The sequence below is a fragment of the Protopterus annectens genome, chromosome 2.part2 (genome assembly GCF_019279795.1).
Source record: "Protopterus annectens isolate FY-2018-M chromosome 2.part2, PAN1.0, whole genome shotgun sequence".
NCBI lineage: Eukaryota > Metazoa > Chordata > Ceratodontiformes > Protopteridae > Protopterus > Protopterus annectens.
Window position 1 is genome coordinate 1,098,734,592 of NC_056730.1, and position 22,983 is coordinate 1,098,757,574.

Genomic DNA, 22,983 nt, shown 5'->3' on the forward strand with positions numbered 1-22,983 from the left:
AAGTACTTAAGTGAAAGACTTACAAAACATGTGTGGGAAGAAACTAATCAAATAATAATACAAAAACTGAGAAAATGGAAGCTTTTGGTTATGGATCTGGATAGTAAGAAGCAGTGAAAATGTTTCTAGTCCACTTAGTTTTATGTACAGGTTAGAAGTACTGTTATAAACTAGAGACGACGTGGACAGTATTTAGCAAAGAGCTGAAGGCATTTGTTTAGTTGGGTAAGAGGGTAATTAATTTGGAGAAGAATAAGGTGGTTCAGGGTGACCTGATTTGAAGGGGTAGGTTAGAGGTACTCGGTTCGGGCTCATGTACAAAACTCAAGCAGAAGGTTAGAAATCAAAGCAGGAAAATTTTGATGAAATGGGAGAGAGGGTCAAGAGATAAAGGGAGATTAGGATGTTGGAAAATAATCATACCGAATTATATTCATAAAGTAGCACAGAGTTTTGTAAGTACTAAGACAGTGCTAGAATTGAAAAAAGAAGGTGTTGGCAGTAGATATATGATAGAAAATAAGCAAGAGAGGTCTGGGATTTTCTGGAGGAAATTAACAAAGGTATTAAAGTATTGGGAGCAAATAGCTTTGGAGGGAATGGTAATAGAATGGCAAGAGGCTAAGCAGAAGCTTGAACTGCAGGCTAGAGATTGCCTTCACTTTTCAGGGATTAGTAACACAGTTTTGACAGTGAGAAAGGAATAGGGGAGTGCTAAGTGAATGAACAGCTTTGGTAGACTGGTAGAGTTTTAGTTGAGTCCAGAAGAGAAGCTGCAGTTAAAAAAGCGATAATAGAGTATTTCAAAATATAAGATATTGCAGGATAATTATAAGCATCAGAGTTGAAAAAAATCAATCATTGGAAGTTAGTTTACTACATAACAATGGGAAGAAAATTGTAAGGCTGCCATATATGTAACAAAGTCCCGGTTTTGTATTTTTGCATGGATGTGTTTGCATAGGTATTTTTATATCCTAAATAGACCTCAGTGGTTTCTCCTAGGTAGTCAGCAAAAGCTAGATGTGTGAAGAGGGGAAAAAAGGTATTTTCAAGTGTGTTTTTAGGAATGTAATGAATTGGTAGATTTTAAAAATTCCCTAACGAGTACTTTGACAGAAATGTGTGGGGAACTGCTGGTTGTAACTAAGTAAATTATGTTTTTTGTTACTATGTTTAATGGTCTTGGCTGTCCAATCAAAATCTATTCCCAGTGTTAAGGAGGTTCTGGAAGTTGTAAAGGAGAAAAAAAGTGGTATCTTTAGAAAGAGTAAGAAAGAAATTTTGTGTAAATTATTGGAATTTGTGGAACCAGCATATGTAGAATAATATTCAGAAGGAGGAGGAATGAGGTTTAAGGAAAGGCAGAAACTGAACAACTCATGTAGTGTTAGAGTGAATGAAAACTGTTCAAACGAAAAAGTGTACTGCCTAACAATAACAGTGGAAACTGTTACTATGTTTTCTTTTCTCTTAATGTATGTTAACCTATGTTACTGGTTAAAAATGTGAAATTTAATAAAGGTATTAAAAAGAGAGGGAAAGAGAGGCTGGACGCATTGTCCATTTACTCAGTATCTTATAGGCTCTTGATCTATGCCTAACTTTCTACACCATTAAAAACTCACCTATGTTCTTCATGTTGATCACTGCTACAGTAGCCTTAGCTATATGGATTGTGTCCTGCCAAGGATACAAGAGCCAGACAGCTTCTATAGCTTCAGGGTACCTTCCACGAACACAAACTGTCAAGCAGCACAAGCTGAGCTGACTAAAAGACAATGGGCCCACAGCCTTCTAGAGGTTTACTGCCACTGAAGAGTATGCTCCTCTGAAGCTTTTGAGGGTCGACAGGCAACTTATGCTTTCCTTAAATGGTCAGATAAGTTCTCATTGGGGGAAAAAACTTATATTTTCTTATTTTTACTGATGTTTTATTGCTTTCCTCTTCAGGGAAGTTACAGCTAAGAGGCCATAGTGATTGAAAGTGCTTTTTTCTGTCAAAAAAGTAAGTTTGTGGACTGGTAGTTTTACTGGCATTGTTGCTTGTTTTCCCCAGGACAGAAGCACCATTTTCAACTGGACCATGGACGGTCCGTCTTCCAGCCACAAAAAGAAAAGGTTCAGCAAACATTCTTTGCCACCACAGCAGGCTAACAGGTTTCCTCAGCCACAGGTGGGTGACTCTGCTGGGGTTATTGTTTGTACCTCATATTTTACCCATTATCCCTGTGGTGTAGCACTTACAGCCACTGTCGACCAGGTGATAGCCATGTCCTCTGCAACTGTTAGGTTCCCCTCAGGGGACAAGGGAGAACCACTCTTGTTGGTCCAGGGAGATGGTACAGGAAAGGTTTTCTTATTGAATCAGATTGTGGTGCCTAACTCTGGTGAAGCAGTGGCTGCCATTAGTAACATGGTTTGCCCCATTTTTCCTGTCAAAAAGAAACCGAAAGCCAAGCATGTATCTAGTCTTAGTCAAATGTCTTTGGATAGGAGAAGTTTACTGGGACTGGCTCAGAATTTGATTCAGGCTATTGATCCTTCTTGAAGAGTAGTTTCCAAGAAACTACTCATGTACCAACTCTTTTGCTCAACATTTTCTAGAATTCATAAATTCCAACGCCTTGGATCAACTTATTCACACCCCCACCAGGGGCAGCAATATCGTAGACCTGGTCATCACCAACATGGGAAACTGGTGTTCCACACCAGAGGTCAATTTCTCGTTGGTCAGATCCGACCACAAGCTAATCAGCCTAGACATCCACATCCCACCCGCAGCGCCAATTAGGGAAACCATCGTAAAAAAAATTCTCAAAAGCCAACTTCACACTTCTTAAGACAGAAGTGGCAAACTTCATGACACCCATGCAGACGGACAATAGAGGTATGACTGCCGAATCCTACACAAATGCACTTTATAAGCACTTACACGAGTGCATGGATCATGCTATCCCTAACAGAACCAAGATGTTATCCTCCAAAAAAAGGAAGCCAATCTGGTGGTCCACTGCCATAAACAAACTCTACAACAGAAGAAAGAAACTATTGCAAAAAAGAGTAAAATCCCATGACTGGAGGAACTCCCTGGTCAACCTCAGTAAGAAGTTGAGATCCCTCATAAAATCCTCCAAAGCTAGTTACGAAAACAAAATTGCCACTGACTCTAAAGACAACCACAAAGCATTCTATAGCTATGTCAAGAATCTAAATGGGAACACTCAGATCTGCTCTGATGTACAGCATAATGGCACTAAATATACAGAACCAACTGATATTGCCAACATCCTAGCAGATAGGTTCAATGCTAACTTTACCCCCCTCTCACCCCCTAGAGGGCCCATCTCTATACCGGAAGAATGCAAAGTTCCTATAATCACGGCTGCACAGGTAAAAAACACTCTCTCCAAAGCCAAGAACACAGCATCCATGGGACCTGACAATATCCCAGGCTGTGTTCTACACGAACTACAGAATGAACTGGCACCCTACCTAAGTACCATGTTCAATCATAGCCTCACCTCAGGCTTTGTACCCGCTGAGTGGCGCACCGCAACAGTTATCCCACTCCACAAAGGGGGAGCCACGACGGACCCTGGGAACTACCGCCCCATTAGCCTGACGAGCCTGGTCTGCAAGGCCATGGAACGTATCATCATGGAACTCATAAACAAAGACATTGGTAATCTCCAAACTCTGGACCCTACTCAGTTTGGATTTGTAAAAGGCAGATCATGTCTCCTAAACCTGATTGACTTCTTTGAAGCAGTCACCAAAGCCATAGATGATGGTAAAATGGTTCACAAAGCTTATCTAGATCTCGCCAAGGCTTTTGACACCATCCCCCACTCTGGAATTATAGATAAGCTCACTAAACTAGGTATAAATCCCTATGTCATAAGATGGGTTGCCAACTGGCTCACGGACAGAACCCACACTGTGAAAGTAGCGGATTCCAAATCTGACATCAGACCAGTGACAAGTGGAGTACCACAGGGTTCAGTCCTGGGTCCTCTCCTGTTTGGTATCTACTTCTCTGAAGTGCAGGCCAACACAGAAGGTCTTTGGCTAACAAAGTTTGCAGATGACTGCAAACTAGGAGCCATAATCGAAACTCCTAACGATGTGGACAAACTACAAAAGGGCCTCACTGAGACAGATTCCTGGTGTCAAAGCCATGGCTTGAAGCTCAATGCCAAAAAGTGTATTGTCATCCCCTTTGGTAAAAACTCTGTACCCATGAACTACCGCATAGCTGGTAGTCTACTTAATGCTGAAAATGTGATGAGACCTTGGGACACAGGTGGACAGTAGTCTCTCCTTTGATAATCACATCGCCACAGTGGTCAGGAAATCCTTCTACGTGGCTCATCTCATCACAAAAAGATTCTCATCCAGAAAAAAAGAGGTCATTGTTCCCCTCTACTCATCACTCATTAGACCCATTATAGAGTACAACGCCCCTTTTGGTATGTACCTCACAAGACATCTACAACAACCGGAATGACCACAGAAATACCTCACAAAGAGGATTACTGGCCTCAAACAGATACCCTATGCAGACCGTCTCAAAAAACTACAGCTTTACTCCATCGCATATCGCCTACTCAGGGGCGATCTCTGTCTAACATACAAAGCTATGTCATACCCAGAGCTGTTGGACATGCTCCACTTAAAGAAATCCCAATCCCTCCGAGCTACACGCTCTAGGAACCTTAACCTTGTCACCACAATAAACAGAACATGCTGGAGGGATAGATTCCTGTCCCAGAGACTTCCCATACTCTGGAACAGACTACCTATCTATGTCAAACAGAGCTCCTCATTAGCACTCTTCAAGAAAAATCTTGCTGATTGGATGGGAAATGGGAAATTCACCCCGGGGATCACTTCTGTGGCTCTGCTCGACAGGGGCATAGGAAAATAATTTTCTTGGGTGGCGAAAACCAGGGTACATTTTTTGGCTAGGCTTGTATGGGCCCTAGAGCCGATAGCCTAGTACCTACCTATGAACCTATGAATGCCTCCTTTCCTGAAGAGATTCAAGATTCTGAATCTGAACAGGAAGGTTCAGGGATGGATTCAGGGTTTTGTCCTCAGATTTCTGATTCAGAGTCAGAGGAGAGCTTTCTTTCTGATTCTCGCTGTGGGGGGGATTCTCTTTCTCTGAGACTATTGCTAGAATGTCCCAGTGTTTTAAGTGGGCGAACACTGAGATTTCTCAGTCCCTTAAAAATACTATGAACTGTAACAGAAAGATTTTCCAGAACCTACACCCATTCATTTTGTCCTGTCTGCTTTAGAGGATGTGAACAAAAAGTGTGATTAAATGGTCAAGCTAATTCTGGGAATCTCTTAAGATTTTTCAGCCCTCCTTTTTCAACTTGCCCAAGGAATTTTCTTTCCCCTCTTTCAGTTTTGGCAAAAAAACTGAGTAAACATTCTCAACAGAATTCAGGTAAACGGACATTTAAGAAGTGACAATGAGGTTGTAAAAAAGAAGTCTCAAACCTCCCAAAACCAAGTACATTACAAGAGGTCTAATGATTATTTAAGAGACCTTGTGACCCCCTCCCACCCTAGCCCTCTTTCTCTTCCAGAAAGTCTGAAGCTCCATTTTTCTCTTTGGCAACAGATTGTTTCAGACAAATGGGCTCTGAAAATCATTCAGAATGATTACCCGTGGCAGTAGGAGGAAATTTCTCCTTTTCAGGGGTCATTTCTCATCCTGCAGATCAGACTGTTTTGTTTTCACTTGTTCTTCATCACATGCTTTCCCAAGAAATGATAGAATCAGTTCCTTCTTCTCAGGTGGGGAAGGGGTTTTCTTCAAGGATGTTCCTAGTCCCAAAGGAAAAAAAAAAACACTTGGAGGCCAGTTCTGGCCCTTTCTTTCCTAAACCAGTTTGTGATAGTGTCCAAATTCAAAATGATGTCACTTGACAACCTGCTGCCTCCTCTTCCTCATTCAAGCTTTCAGGTAACAGTAGACTTGAAAGATCATTATCACATTCTAGACTTCAGGTATTTCTCAAGTTTTTTTTGTGTCTGGATCACATTATCAGTTCTCTGCCTTACGTTTTGGATTATCCACTGCACCAAAAGTGTTCCCAAATTGCGTAGTTCCAGTTATAGCTCATTGCAGACTACAGGGTATCCACATTTTTCCATATTTAGGCAACTTTCTCGTCTTTGCAGAGTCTTTTTCAAAGTGTCAGGCATCTCTGTTTTAGGTAAGAGATCTCTTACACAAACTGTAATTTCAAGAGAACATTCAAAAGTCTTTCTCGACTCCTTCACACAGGATTGTATTCCTGGGATATCATCTAGACACCTCAGTTCAAAGAGCTTTTCTTCACAGAAAAAAGATCTTTATTTAGATCTAGTTATCAGGTTTTCAACTCATTCTTAAGTCACTGAGTGGGAATACCTCTGGATTTTTGGTCTCTTAGCATCTGTGATTCTCATGATGCCCCTGGCAAGACCCTACACGAGAAAGATACAGTAGTATCTGAAATCTCTTTGGTCCCAGCATCATCTTTTATCTTTTCAGATTCCAGTACTCGGGTTTCTCAAAACAGAAATCACTTGGTGGAGATGACACACATCCTTAAATCATGGTCTCCCCTTCTCCCTCCCTGCTCCAAAGCAATCAGTCACCACAGATGCTTCAGACTTTCTTTGGGAAGCAGTTTCAGGAGAGATAAAAGTGCAGGAAGTGCGCGACACCAGGAACAAACACAAGCACATAAATATCAAAGAGATGTTTGCCGGGATTACGGCACTCATTTCTCTAAACCATCTTTGGTCCCCAGGCCCTCTTCAAGTGGTTACAGACAGTACCACAGTGATATGGTACATCATCAAGCAAGGGGAAACCAGGTTGTGTACCCCCTTTGCAGACTAGCGATGTTTGAGATATAGCTTCACAGCACAATCTCACTCTAGAGGCATACTAGATTTTGTCAGAGCAAAATTGTGTGGCAGATAAACTGACCAGGACCAGGGCAGACCCTTATGAGTCGAAACTAGATCTGGGGGTCTTCCATGATTTGATCCATTTGTGGGGAGTTCTTCAAGTAGACCTTTTTGTCTCCTTTCTGATCAATCAGCTGGCCAAATTCTGTTCCAGGACTCCATGCAAGAAAGCCTGGAAGACGGGTACCTTTTTTTTTTCCTTTGGACAGGAATGTTCCTGTATGCCTTTCCACTAATATCCAGGGTATTTGTGAAGATTCAGAAGGGTTCCCTCAAGATCATTGTAGTTATTCTCTTCTTCACAGGCAACTGTGGTCCTCCCTTTTTTTTTTTTTTAATGTCCAGGACAATTACCACAAGCTTCCTTACAGAATGGCTCTACTCACACAAGAACAGGGGGTTTTGATACACCCCGACATTAATTATATTCATTTGATTGCCTGGATGATAGTGTCTTAATTCCTTTTAGGCACTTGTTTTCTGAGGGCGTGCAACAGGTCTTAATGGAAGCAAGGAAGCCTGCTACTAGAAAATCATATATTAGCAAATGGAAAAGGTTTTCTAATTGGTGCCATCAACATAACCAGCACACATTCAGGTGTAGTTGTTCTCTGGTTTTACAATATATGTGTGTGAGTTGCTATCCTATGTCTTTTCTTATTCCTCTATCAAGGTTAATTTGTCAACCATTTCAGCATGTCTGCCTATGGATCCTCCTCTTTCAAGGCAGCCGCATGTCAAAATGTTCTTGAAGTGGGTTTTGCATAAGAGGTCTCCAAGTAAACTGATGGCCCTTCCTTGGGGTCTTAATTTTGTGTTAGAGAAACTAAAATTTGCTCCATTTGAACCAGCTAATGTGGCTGACTTGAGGTTCTTAATATGGAAAACCGTTTTATCGATTGCTCTGACTACTGCTGAGACAACCCAACCTCATTTGCCACAAGGACAAGGTGAGAACTAATCCTTCTTTGATGGCTAAAGTGATGTCCGAGTTTACTTTGTCAAACTGTCCATCTCCCCATTTTCTTTCCTGAACCTAAAAATGAGGGAGAGAGGATACTGCATACCTTGGATGTCCACAGACAACTTAGGTACTATCTGACAGAACTAAGTCTTTCAGATCAACAGATCAATTGTTCATTTTTTGTGAAGGTAAGAAGGGTGGACAGCCGGTGTCAAAACAGAGTATTTTCAAATGGTTGTCTAAGGCAATTACTTTTATTATACGTACCATGACAAGTCTATTCCAGGCATGGTCAAGGCCTACTCTGCTAAGGCCTTGACTTCTTCTATGGCTTTTTGGAAAATGTTGGATTCCAGACATATTCTAGAAGCTGCTACTTGGTCCTCTGTGCATACTTTTCCAAAGAACTACAAGCTGGATTCCTTCTCTAGTTCTAGATCATACTTTGCTAGGACCATTCTCCAGGGGCTCCTGGACCCTTCTTTTTCCACCTCCCAAATATAGTTAGCTACCCATATAGCTGGGGCTGCTGCAGCAGTGATCGATATGGCAAACATAGTACAGTTGTGTAAGTTTAACTTGTCATAACAGTAGATGTTTGAATGATCACTGCTGCAGTAGCTGCTCCCTCCCTCTATCCCCCATGTTTTTTTTGCATGTTTTTTATGCCAGGGTGTGGACATTTATTTTTTGTATTATTCCTAGCCTTGTCCTTTAAGGGCCGAGTTTCTGTCTGTCTGCTGGTGGGAAAGCTGTGAAGGGCTTTTCACCCAAACTTGTCTTTCAGTCAGCTCAGCTCGAGCTGCTTTACAGTTTGGGCATTTGGAAGGTGCCCTGAAGCTTTGGAAGCTGGCCGTCTGTTATATCCTTGGCAGGATATAAACCATGTAGCCAAGGCTACTGCAGCAGTGATCATTCAAAAATCTACTGTTATTGTAAGTTCAGCTTACAAAACTGTCCGTTCCTGGATCTCCTGTATTTCTAATTCCTCAAATACTGAAACTAGGGACCTAAGTCTTCACCAACAAATGAATAAAACACAACAGAAAGACCAGATTTCTCATGCAGTGCATTTCCCTTTTCTGAAACAGACTGCTAGTGCTGGTTAAGAAGTGTTTAATGAATTTTGCCCGTAATTGACTGGCCCTACTCTTCCTAGAGAAAGGAGGAATGGTTTGAGGGTGAGTACTGGCATGATAGAAATGCCCACAAGACTCTCTTGTCTTGACATATATATGATTCATGTACGTGCTGCGGTGGTGCAGCGGTAGCATTGTCGCCTCACAGCAAGAGGTTCTCCCGTTCGATTCTTGGCTGAAGCACCTGCTGTGTGGAGTCTGCATGTCCTCCCTGTGGTCGAGTGGCATTCGAAAGACATGCGTGAATGGGCATGCCTTCGTTGAAGGTTGGGTGTTGAGCTTGGCACCTTGACACCGTAAAAATCTACTGCCAATCCTTAGCGGACCGGAGTTCCGCTGTGGCGACCGCTAACCGGGAAAAGCCGAAATCAAAAGAACAACATGATAAGAATTGCTTGTGAATTGATTCACCCTTGCATTTTTCTGCTTTGTCAGTTTTAACCCACTTTTCTTTAAAAGTCCTCATCTTTAATTAAGTGACTACCTTTTACTTTCATCCATTTAATTTTTATTTTATTTATTTGTGGATTAGGTGAGCCCACTAGACACAAGTTCCATTTTCAGGGCCAACCCAGGAGTCCTGTGTGCTTACATGACTTGTTCAGACTATAACACAGCAGGCAAATTAAAGTGGAAAGAATTAAACCCTGTACCCTCGACTACAAGTTCAGAGCAGTAGCCCTCTGCTCTAGCTGCCAGATTGTGTAAGACATCACTTAATAAAAAAACACAATTTTTTTTTTTTTTTTTTTTTTTATTCATTAAAGCATTTAGTATTACATTTGTAGACATTGATGTCAGCAAAAAAATGTTATTTAACATATGTATAGGATTCATAACAGTTGAACATTGTTGTACGTTGCTTTATTTTACTTTGTATGGATATAATGAGAATAGATATTATTGTATGTTAACTTTTTGGATGCAAATGGTCATGTTTTATTTTCATAAAGCAAAAAATGAATAATAGCTAAGTACTGAAAGTTGAAAATAAAGATTAAATTTGACTTTTCAAATGGATGTCTTTCTCAGAAAGAATCTTAAAGATAAGAGAAAGCTAGCAGTGACGCAAAGGAGAAAGGATATAAACTAAGCAGAAGAGGGGTGTTTGTGTGTGTGTGTGATGAGAAAGAAAGATAAAGAGAGTTCAGAGGAGACAGGAAAGAGGATGATGGAAAACAAAGGAGTGGTAATGCAATGGAGAGAACACAATAGCGTGAAAATTCCTGCAGAGGGATCTAATTAACACAGCAGGGAGATTCTGATTCTCTCATTTTTCTCCTTTCACCTCTCTTTACCTTTTCCCCGCACTTGCATACGCATCTCCTGTGCAGTGTGTGTGTGTGTGTGTGTGTGTGTGTGTGTGTGTGTGTGTGTGTGTGTGTATATATATATATATATATAAAGTATAGACACACAGCATACACTTATTTTCCTTTCTTTGCTTTTTAAGCTTCCATCTTTTTTCTGTAGAATTCTTCCAGTCTAAATATTATTTTTAACATTTATTTTCTATTTACAGCATGCATTTATTTGTTTTATAAAAATTGTGTCTTCATTTGCATCTAATTAAGTTAACATTATGTCTCCCTTATTTCATTCTGCAGTCTCACAAAGAGAGATGTATGTTAAAACATCTTACAGACTTAACTCTGCTTATTCTCTTGTCGGTATGGTGCCAGCAATCACTCGATATGTGCTGGTTTTGCTGTTACCGCATCAACCACGTACATGTAAAATACATTACTACTGCTGCTTCTACTGCACCGAGTTCTTTGGGTAACACAATCCTTTGCAGTATATGCCTTGAAGTCTGTTCATGCAGAACATGCTGTGCATGTGTGTATGTGTTCCTGTATGCATGTTAACCCAAAACACGAATTGTCATGTTATAAAGGTTTGGTTAAGTAAATTGTTAACTATCTGTTAGCCATGTTATTTTACACATTTCTGATGTTTGTGTATTTAATATGTTAATGCTGTCTTCCTTGTATGTATAAAAAAATGTGTTTATGTTTGATGTAATATGTGGATATATTGGAATTTTTCCCTCCAAGTTTCCACCGAAAGTGGGTCATAACCCAGTTAGACAATCCCGATGCATAGATACATAAATACATACATACATACAAGATAAATAAATTCTCTGTCGACAACATGCATTTATCATCCAGTTTTGTTTTGTTTCTAGGCCAAACCTTGAGCAGCACCTGTCTTTTGTTGTTACCCTGATGTTAATTTTTATAGCCTGTGGGTTGAGTTTGGGCTGTTGCTGAAAAGAATCATTTGAATTTGCTAGTTTACCCACAACTAATGATGAATAAGTTAAATAACATCTGCCCAACATTTGGTACTGTCTTCTATTTTCAAAGCAATAAGTTGTCTTGTGAATTTCCATTTTTTTCCTAGTCTCCTAACCCTCATGAGGTGCACAAAAACATCTACCTGCTCCCCTCTCTTGAGCATAGATCTGAACATAAGTAGAAGCTCACCTATGTCCCGTGTTAGTTAATGATAAAATAATTAGAATTTCTCCCAACAAGGCATTTATACATGTACATTTCTCACCTAATACCAGACACCCTTCTTGGCTGCGGTGTCTGATTATCCTTCCCTTCACTCTAGTTCTACATACTTTTGAGAAGTTCCCACCCTCTGCATTTTAGGGTGCATGCCATCAATGGGCATGCCCTCTGCATTTTAGGGTGCATGCTTTTATCTGGCATGCATACTGCTATGACATCTTGCACAGCATAGGAGGAAGTATTCATACAGACGTTCCCACCTCTATATTTTAGGGTTTATGCCATAATTGGGCATTCCCTCTGTATTTAGGGTGTATGCCATCATCAGGCATGCCCTCTGTATTTTAGGGTGTATGCCATCATCAGGCATGCATACTCCTATGACATCTTACACAGCACAGGAGGAAGTATTCATACAGAAGTTCCTACCCTCTGTATTTTAGGGTGTATACCATCATCAGGCATGCTCTCTGTATTTTAGGGTGTATGCCATCATCGGGCATGCCCTCTGTATTTTAGGGTGTATGCCATCATCAGGCATGCCCTCTGTATTTTAGGGTGTATGCCATCATCAGGCATGCATACTCCTATGACATCTTGCACAGCACAGGAGGAAGTATTCATACAGAAGTTCCCACCCTCTGTATTTTAGGGTGTATACCATCATCAGGCATGCCCTCTGTATTTTAGGGTGTATGCCATCATCGGGCATGCCCTCTGTATTTTAGAGTGTATGCCATCATCAGGCATGCCCTCTGTATTTTATGGTGTATGCCTTCATCAGGCATGCATACTCCTATGACCTCTTACACAGCACAGGAGGAAGTATTCATACAGAAGTTCCCACCCTCTGTATTTTAGGGTGTCTGCCATCATCAGGCATGCCCTCTGTATTTTAGGGTGTATGCCATCATCGGGCATGACCTCTGTATTTTAGGGTGCATGCCCTCTGTATTTTAGGGTGTATGCCATCATTGGGCATGCCCTCTGTATTTTAGGGTGTATGCCATCATCGGGCATGCCCTCTGTATTTTAGGGTGTATGCCATCATCAGGCATGCCCTCTGTATTTTAAGGTGTATGCTATCATTGGGTCATTTCCTGAGACAGATAAAAATCAATGAGCTGTCCCTATTGTAAAGTTGTCCACTAGATGACATGATACCACCTCTGGAAAAAACGTGAGGTTTGTGACAGCCACAATTGGCTGGACCGTTTCGCATTTCCTTTCCCACGGAAGTGCCTTAAGTTGTGTTCTGTGTGCAGCCTGTCATCAGGGATACCATATATATATATATATATATATATATATATATATATATATATATATATATATATATATCCTGGAAGATTCTGCTCCTTAGCGTCTATAGAAGGTGGGTGCCCTTTGTAATCCCCCAGCTGATTGGAGTGAGATCCTGGGCAGTTCACCAAAAGTAGCCTCCTCTGTGAGTTCTTGAGTGCAGTACAAGACCCTTAGGCCACTACATTGTGCAGTCTTGCTCCCTGACAAGGAATCCTGCATAAGGCATGGTGGGTAACAGAGTGCCCCTATCTTGCCATGCTTGGGATTTAGATCCCTCACCTGTTTTTTACCTATATAGGTTTCAGTCCTCTCTAGTGGATTAGGGCCTCCCTTCCTAATTTTAGTTTGAAGGAAGAACTAGTCAGAGCTCTGTGTATAGCCTCTGTAATGGACTGCCACCTGGCTCACAGTGAAAATGTGTGTATTGACAATATGGCTAGTGCAGCAGGCTCTGATATTTATGTATGTGTATGATGAGGCTCTCCTCCCTTAATATAGAGCTCAGGGTGTCTTTAATGGACTCTTTATTCAGTAAATCTACACAGGATCTTGTAGATGAATCCTGTAAGGAAGAAGGCTTTCTCTTTGTAGAGGACCTATGAACTTTCTGTAGCCCACACTTGTTCAAGGTTTAATCAGCCCCATAAAAAAGATGCCCACTTGCAGACTGATGATGGCCTTTAAGTGTGGGATGGCCTACCTTCCTCCAGTGATGCCAGCTGAGTTGCTCCCCAGGAGAATGGCTGTGCTGCCCCAGCAGTCACAGATAAGTCAGTCATCTAGGGCTGTCGGTGGATAGTAAACTCTCTGAATTTGCCCTGACTGGTTGTTCTCCCTCCTGTATCCAGAGTGTTTTATCAAGGCTGTCCTCTGTGACATGAAGCCTTGCAGGCAAAGGAAGTCCATGTGTTTTCGTACATGAATGATTAATTCCTGGTAGCCCTGTTGAAGTATCCCCTGGTAATGTTTCTTAAGTGAATACCACCTTAGTTACAATCCCTAAGATTGACCGTAAGCTGGGAAAAGTCATGTCCATCATGACTTCTCCATAGTACAGGGAATATGGGCTGGCAGAGAAGGAGTTCCACAAAGGCCTGTTGAAGCTGTATGTAGTCCTGGCCATGAAAGACTGGAATTGAAAGATACTTCCAGGTTCTGTCCTTACCTGGTTTGTCACTCAGTCCATTATTAAATACATAAATAATCAAATGACTTGCACGGTCATACTCCCTTTGCAGAGAACATAAGCAAGTCTGGCAGGGGGTCAGTGACCTTCTCAGCAGTTCACATCCCAGTCAGTGTGAGACTTCCTGAGCATCTTTTTCATTCCTCTTCTGGAGCTCATGATTTTAGGGAATGTGTCTTGCTGAGATTTTCTGGTAATGATACACCTAAAAGATTAACCTGTTTGCTACTCAGGATAGCACAGTTCTTCCCCTTATCTGCTTGGTGAAACTGGGAAAGAGAGAAATATCAGTGGACATGCTGTAGGTGGATTGGACACTCTAAATTGGCCCTAGGCATGAGTGTGTGCATGTGTGTGCCTTCTGTGGAAGGTTGGGAGCCGGTCTGGCAACTTGACACTGTAAAACTCCACTGCCAATCATGCGCGGACAGGTGATCCGCTGTGGCGACACCTAACCGGGAAAAGCCGAAAGAAGAAAATAAGAAGAAGAAGAATTGTTTCTATTCTGTGTCAGGAGAGATTTTTACATCCTTTTCAATCACTTCTCCTTGTGTACATTACTACATTGTTCTGGTAAGAAAGAAAGAAATGTCTCCTTTTGACCTTGAGGTAGCTGGGTGCTGAAATAGGTGCCACTAAGAACTAATCAACAGCTGTTTTCTCTAGTTTAAGAAGTCTCATAATGTGTCTTGCCTGTAATTCAGTGGCTTGTACACTCATACACTGTGGGTAGCCAGTCCTGGAGTGACTGTACACTGTCATGTCTGGCTCTACCTCATCATGGACTTTGCAGAGAATTTAATGTCTTTCTTTAATGCTCTTATTCAATTGGTCCAATCTTTTCAAAAATAAAACTAAATTAGAGTATCATGAAAAGGAGAAACCTGTTAACTGTAGGTGTGAAGTTTAAGGGTCCACAGTACCCCTTCTCCAGGATGCAGAATAGTCCATGTCAGAAGTTGTTTCAGGTACAGTCAGCAGCAGAACCTTCAGTTGTGTGGGAAGAACCAGTGCACACACAGTGGTAGTTCCTATGGCAGACACCAACCAAACAATAGAAATTCTCGACTCAGGGATTTCACAGCCAGTCTACTGGGCAGCAGCCTGCCTAAAGCCTTGCCTGACTGTTGTACTGTGGAGACAGACACAGATTGTCTCTTCATCTTTCAGCCTAGAAAACCATCATAAATGACGGGTAGACATTGGACATAATATGATAGGACAGTCTGATTCTCTTTGTTCTCCCTACACCTAGCCACGTTGCCTTTCACTTACTAGTATCTCATCCCGTCAGAAGAGAACAACCTTGCTGGAGGTCTCAAGCCTCTTATGAAATCGAGCAGTCCAAGACAGGGCCTGACTTCTATTCCATGTTGACTCAGTACTCAGAAGGATCAAATACCTCAGACCCATTCCAGATATAAACAGCCTAAATAACAGCATATGTTACAAAACTTCCAGATGTGTTGCAGTGCATGCGATTCTTCCTTTCTTATCAAATGAAGATTGGATTTGCTCTTTGGACCTTTAAAACCCATAGATGTGTAAAAATAGCAAGGAGTCAAAACAAAGGGAAAGCTGATGAAACAAGGAGCGACTGTGATTTTGGATGCAGATCTTGAAAGAGACTAACAATAATCATACAGAATATTATATTTCTAAAGTAGCAGAAAATATTCTAAGAACTAAACCAACACAGGGATGGAGAAAGGAGATTCTGCTGATAGGCCGAGTGCAATACAATGATACAGACAATAGGTAAGAGGGGGCTGGAATTTATTGAAGAAAACTGGCAAAGGAACCGAGGTATTGGGAGCAAATACCTAGAGAGGGAAAGGTAATAGAATGGGAATATGCCAAGAATTTATTTGGACTGCAGGTTAGAGATTGTCTTCCCTATCAAGGATTGATGCCAGAGTGTAGGCAAAGAGAAAGAAATTAGGTGGCCCTAAACAAAAGACCAGCATTGGTAGAGTTTTTAGTAGACTCTAGAACAGAATCTGCATTTAAAAAAGGAATTAGTAGAGCATATAAAATATTGCTTGATAACTATGAGTCAGTCAGCATTGGGAAGAGAGATTGGGTAAGCAATTCACAAAGAAACAATAGGGGGATATATGTCTGTCTCCCAAATATGCAACAAAATCTAGAAGATTCAGGATTTTTGCTTGGAAATGTTTACGTAAGTATTTTTTATACCCCAAGTAGACTCCAGAAAATTTATTTATCAGGTAAACAGCAAGTGTCAGAGGTGTGATGGTGAAGGAAAAGGTAATTAGGAGCATATTTTCTTGAGAGTGTAATGAGTTGGCAGACGTTAAAGATTCCCTGCATACTACTCTATCAGAGATACTGGGTGAGCAACTTGGATTTTTTTGAGCTATGGCACAGAATCGGAATTGCCTAGACATAGTAAGGCCTTGCTCAGTCTAATTATGGTGGCTGCCAAAAAAACAATTACTAGAAAATGGAAATCAAATCTTAAATGACAAAAAAAAGTACTACTGTAATCTGCAGACAGCCAACCAGAACAACCCTCAGAAATTCTGGGCTGGTCTGAGTAATCTGCTTCACCCCGGTAAAACATCTACCCCTATCCCAGGTTCTACTAGTGACAAATCCCCTGAGGATGTCTCAAACAGTTTTAACCATTTCTTTACTGAGACAATTCAAGCTCTAGCCAGCTAATTACCTCCTAGATCTTGCAACCCTGACAGTGCCACCCATTTAAATGTACTCTCTTTCAGTTTCCAACCAGTGTCCACTTCATGTATTTGCAACTTAATCAAAAAATTAAAACCCACCACACTCTCCGCTGACCAACTCCCTGCCGAATACCTTCAAAACCAGCTGATGCTATTGCCTATCCAGTTTCTATACTAATTAATCGTACCATAGCTGAGGCTAAAATTCCCACCATCTGGAAAACATCCTATGTAATCCCACTACATAAAGAAATTCTCCAATTATAGACCAATAGCCATACTTTCTCCGCTTGCAAAGATCATGGAAAAATGTATACAAAAACAACCAATGCACCACCTAATCCAGAATCACCTCCTAGCCAATACCCTACATGGCTTCCGTCCACACCACAGCACGACCTTCGCCCTACTAGCTTTTACCAATACTATCAATAACAACCGTAACAATAATCAAATATCCACGGCCCTCTTCTTGGATCTTTCCAAAGCATTTGACATGGTGGATCATCAACTGTTGATACACACCCTGCAGACACTTATAGCCTTAACCCTCAAGCCCTTCAATGGTTTAAATCCTACCTCAGTGGTAGGCAGCAGGCTGTTCTCTGGCAGGATAAGCTCTCCATCCTCTTACCTACCACCCTTGTAGTCCCACAAGGCTCCATACTTGGCCCCCTTCTCTTTTCCATCTTTATTAACAACCTACATACTGTCATCCCTAATGTTAATTGTATCCAATACGCTGATGACTCCACCCTGATTTGCTCAGCTACATCTCCTGCAGACTCGAAGTTTACTACCCAGTCCACCTTTAATATTATAGAAAACTGGCTCTCTGAATGAACGTTGATTGTTACTAAATCCCCAAAAAACTAAAATGCTGCTATTTTCACCCACACAAAGGTCTACAACTTTTACCTTCACCATAAAAGCAAAAGATGGGACAATTATCTCCCCTGACCCTTCTACAAAACTAATAGGTGTCATTATTGATAACCTAAAATTTGACCTACACGTTAATCAAGTGATCAAGACCATCAATAAAAAACTTGGGTCACTATACAGAATAAAAGCCTTCTTAACACCTCCAGCTAAGATTGCCATTGCTCGCTCTCACCTATTCTCAACACTACTTATATGCTTCCTCCCTTCTCTCTAATCTAAATAAGACTGTACGTAACAGACTATCAACATGTTACAATCACATTGTCAGGTTTGCCACTGGCCTGCCTTTTAGAACACACCACTGCACCAACCTTAAACAACTTGAGTGGCTAGAACTTCCCAGTCTTATCCAATTTAACCTTCTGGTTGTGGCCAAGAAAATCCTCCTAAATCCAGATAATACACCTGCCCTTAAAAATATTATTACCCCATATAACAATTCAAAGACTACTTCGATCCTCAAACAAACTACTAATTCAAACTATCAAAACTAGCAGTGTAACTGGTGACTCCCTCTTTGCAAACACTGTTGGCAGAGTCTGGAACCTACTGCCAGCTGAAATTACATTGCTCTCCTCCCTAACTCAATTTAAAACCAGACTCAAACAACATCTGGCTCTAAACTGGCTTTGCCACTGTAACAAGCCTGGCTGACTCATACCTCATATGTAAATAAATTATTAGTCAATTTACTGTTAATCTTCTTTCTCTCCTGACTATATCCAGGAGTTAACCCTTACCGGTGAAATTGTTATTCTGTCTTTGTAAATATCAAAACTGTAAAGTGTCTTCATTTTTATTTTAATTGTTGCTGTTTGTCTTGGAGCTTTTCTCCCTGGGCCTCCGCTGAAAATGGACATGATTCCAGTCGGACTATCCCGGTCAACAAACGTAAAATAAAATAAAAAAAATAAAGTCTAAACCAACTGTACTAGAAGTAGTGAATATAGTAACAGAGATAAAACAACTGGAATTGGGATATTTAGAAAAGGGTAGGAATTCCCATGGACTGTAATGTTTGTGGATGACATTGTGATCTGTAGTGAGAGCAAGATGCAGAGGACAGAAAGAAATGGAAACAGGTGATCCGCTGTGGCGACCCCCAACGGGGAACAGCAGAAAGAAGAAGAAGAAAAGGGTAGGAGTAAATTACATAGAAAAAATGGGAATTGTGGGAAAAGTACATAGTGGGGAGGAATGAGGTTTAAAAGAAGGCATGATATGAATGAGCTATGTAATGTCTGACTGGCAATGATTGAGTAGATTATAAGTGATGTATAATGTTTGCAACTAAGATTTTGTCAATATGGTTTGTTTTCATTTATATACATGTATGATTGCCTATGTCATAAGTCATAATTTAATAAAGTTGTTTTTTGTTAAAAAATTAAGTAAAGTCCCACTTAAGGGAAAAGGGAAAAAAAAAACCCTTGTTACATTATACGGGTCTATATCATATGACTGAATCACACAAATTGCGAACACTCATAATATTGAACGTACCGGACTTCAAACTTCCTATTATAGGGTCTGCATTTCGAGGTCCGGTATGTTCGATATTATGAGCGTTCACAATTTGTGTGATTCGCTCATATGATATAGACCCACATTATACAGGGGAAAAACATACATCACTGACATAGCTAAAAGACGTAATGCCTCAACTTTCTTACTCCCAACTCTGCTGTACGCTGCTCCCATCCTCACTAACCCTTTAAATCTCAAACTCTCAAAACATGAACAATGCTTTAATAAAATAGTCAAATTTGCAGTAAACTATAACAATGGAGCACACCACTGTCTAGGCCTGAGAGAATTTAACTGGTTAGAGCTATCACATCACTTAGCTCTTGATCAGTTAACTACAATTCCCAAATTTCTCTACCAGCCTGAAAATTGCCTGTCCCTTGACAATTTAATACAGCACTACTCCCCTGACAGAATTGTACACTCTAGAGAAAAATCACTAACCAAATCATCTAAAACTGCAGTTGTCTCTCTCTATTCAAGTAGCGTAGTTAAACTACAGAACCACATCTCTCTAACCACGTAGTTAAAGTATAGAACCACATCTCACTACCAGTGAAATCTAGTTGGAATGCAAGCTCATTTAAAACAAAAGTAAAACTACCCTTATCGAATCAATGGATCTACCCCTGTATATCTCCAGGATACATACATATATATATATATAAATATATATATATATATATATATATATATATAAATATATATATATATATATATATATATATATATATGTGTGTGTGTGTGTGTGTGTATGCAAGGTAAATGACATGGCTGTCTTCTGCTTACCATATCGTCAACCATTTCTCTTCATTCAGAATCCTATGCCTCACAACCAGTCTTTACCAATACCTGAATAGTTTTACTAGCATTTCTCAGCTGTGTACATTGTTTTGTGATGCTGCTCATCCCCACATTTATGCTTCTAATATTAACCTTAAGATAGCATGGTTTATATTAAATAATCAAAGTTCTGAATTGTCAACCTCCAGAATATCGAGACAATATGGTTGACATCTCAGAACATTGACTCTGTGGTAGTCCCTGCAACACTGCTTTAAATGAGATTGAGGTTCAGTGTGGAACTGGGAAATTTGCCCTGCTGCCCACTGTAGTACAGTCTTGGAATTGGTTTATGCAATTAGCAGGGGAGGGTTTGTTTCAGAATGCTGACAGTTTTGTTTTGATTATGTATGGTTCAACAATTTGAAATGTCAGTTATGTGATATAAATCCAACACACACACACATATATATATATATATATATATATATGTGTGTGTGTGGGTTCACTATAGAATCCCGAATTTCAGTATTTCGAAATTCTATAGCCAAAACCTTTAAATACCGAAACCCCATAAGCACGAAATTAAAAATCGTGAACCTACAGTACAAATAGACCACACACATACACACAATCTCCCCCCACAATCAAACAAACAATCTTACACTACAGACAAGCAGGGGGGCAAGCCCCCCACACCCCCCTACTTATATATACTAACTCCGAAATCGCACAATCACACACACAAAAGTAACTCACACACACATTTCACAGCCCCTTGCACACACACATCACAGCCAAAACACACACTAACATACACAAACGTCCCTAACCAACACACTCATAGTACTTACCTACACTTACACCTTTGCATTCACACACCGCAACACCTGCTTTAACGCTTTAACCTCACCTGTTAACTATAATATTAACAATTTCTGCCCTACTTAGTTTTTTTTCCCACTTCCAGTTTTTGAAATTCTAAGCACCAGTTTACATGGTCTTTTATCTCTTTGATAAACTCACTAATACATTTGCTCATATGCTTAGTGTTCAGCATCTATGATTTCCCAAGAATATGTAATACTGGAATAGTTGCCTCTAATTTCATATGAATATAATTTAATTATTTAATGCCTGTTCATATATGTCCATGAAAATGTTAAAAAATTTTTGTAATATGTTGGAGCTTTTTCTCTCCGGGCCTCTGCTGAAAACAGGTTTTTGACTTAGCCTAGTCAAGCAAACCTGGTAAACAAAAGCAAAATAGAAAATCAAATAAAATAAAGGAGTGCATTTATCTATCTTTGGCTCAATTTACCAGTAAATTGTTTCATCCCATTTGATGATTTCATTATAAGTCGATGTCTGTAAACTTTATTTGTGTGAAAAAGTGATTTTCCTTTTTCAGAATGTAAACATGTAGAGCAAATTCATGTAGTTTAAATTGCATTACAAGATGGATTGTGATGCCGACTTCCTTCTGAATTAATTCATATAAGGGTTACCATTGATCAAAGAAGTTTCTTTGGCTAGTAATGATTGCTGCTGTGGTCAATAGGTGCATTTGAAATGGCAAGCCAGCATATTTAGATGGGTATTTTTAGGAAACTGAAGCTAGATGAAGAAGCTTTTATAACTATTCATATTTTGATGCAGGGCATTCATTCTGTCACAAAATGCATGGATTACATCTTTAAACATCATATTTCTTTTTGCCATTAGCATACTTTCTTTTCTGAATTTTTCCATAATTATGTACATATCTTCAACTGAGGATCATGTTTCAATTTTTCTTTTGTTATTGAAATTGTGGAGTTGTTTTATACAGAAAAAAGTGTAAATATGCATGTACAAAATGTGTTTATTTACTATTTAGTTTTTAGATCGCATCTCTCTGTCCACAATACACCTTAAGAAGTAGTGGTTCATGTGTTTAATTTGGAAGCTTTTCTCCCTAGACTTTGCAAAAAAGTGTCTCTCTGAGTTCAATCAGACTATCCTGGTTAACAAATAAAGTAAATAAAATAAATGCAAGATGAAAACCAGCAATACACCAGTGTAGCATCTTCACCAAACTGTATTTTATGAAGTAACTTACATATAACATAATACTATATATAACTTACATAGTATGCTTGCAGATGATATTACTGTGTGTATAACTCTATTTATGTCATAATAAATTTATTTATTTATTTATATTTGTTGACCGGGAGTGTCCGTCTGGACGTACATCCATTTTCAGCGGAGGCCCGGGGAGAAAAGCTCCACAGTTAAAAAAAACAGACAGTAGTTACATTGGATTACATAGCGATTAACAATTTACATAGCAATTACATACAACATATTTACAGATGAAGAACATAGTACATCAGTAGACAACTAGAATCTTTATCTGTGAAGTACATAACAGACATTAACAAATGTTACAAGAAGAAGTTCCTGCTGTATAATAAGTACTGGCTTATGAGCATAATTTTATTTTATTTATTTTAATCTTAGTTTTATTGCCAATAAAGCAATAAAACACTATTAAAAATAGGCGCTATGCAATAGTAATTGCATCTGTATTGCTGATCAGTTTGAGCGTGTGGTCTTGGTGCACCTAACAAGCTGTATTCAAGATTTAAACTGTATCCATCTTAGTAGCTTCCCTAGAAAGTGTGCTGACAAAAGAAGGCTGTTAGTCACAGTAGTCATAACATGCATTACTTGTTACGGCAGTGTATAAAGTAAACATTTAGCAGCCAGTGATGGTGTTGGAACTGTGGACAAAAAAAAAATCGCCACACTGCTTGCTCCCAAAACATAAAGTCTGTGTTTTTAACAGTTTTCATTAGCTCATTTATGAAGCATACTGGGGACGTCTGCAGCCTTCTAAGCTTCCCCCAGGACTAGTGGTAATGCAAAACTCATTCTG

At 39.9% G+C, this 22,983-nt stretch overlaps 1 protein-coding gene across 1 annotated transcript in view; it reads left to right on the top strand.

Annotated features, from left to right (window-relative positions):
* Positions 1-22,983, top strand: part of PNPLA7 (patatin like phospholipase domain containing 7) — a gene marked incomplete in the record, with an annotated part of 4,152,928 nt that overhangs the window by 3,513,018 nt on the left and 616,927 nt on the right.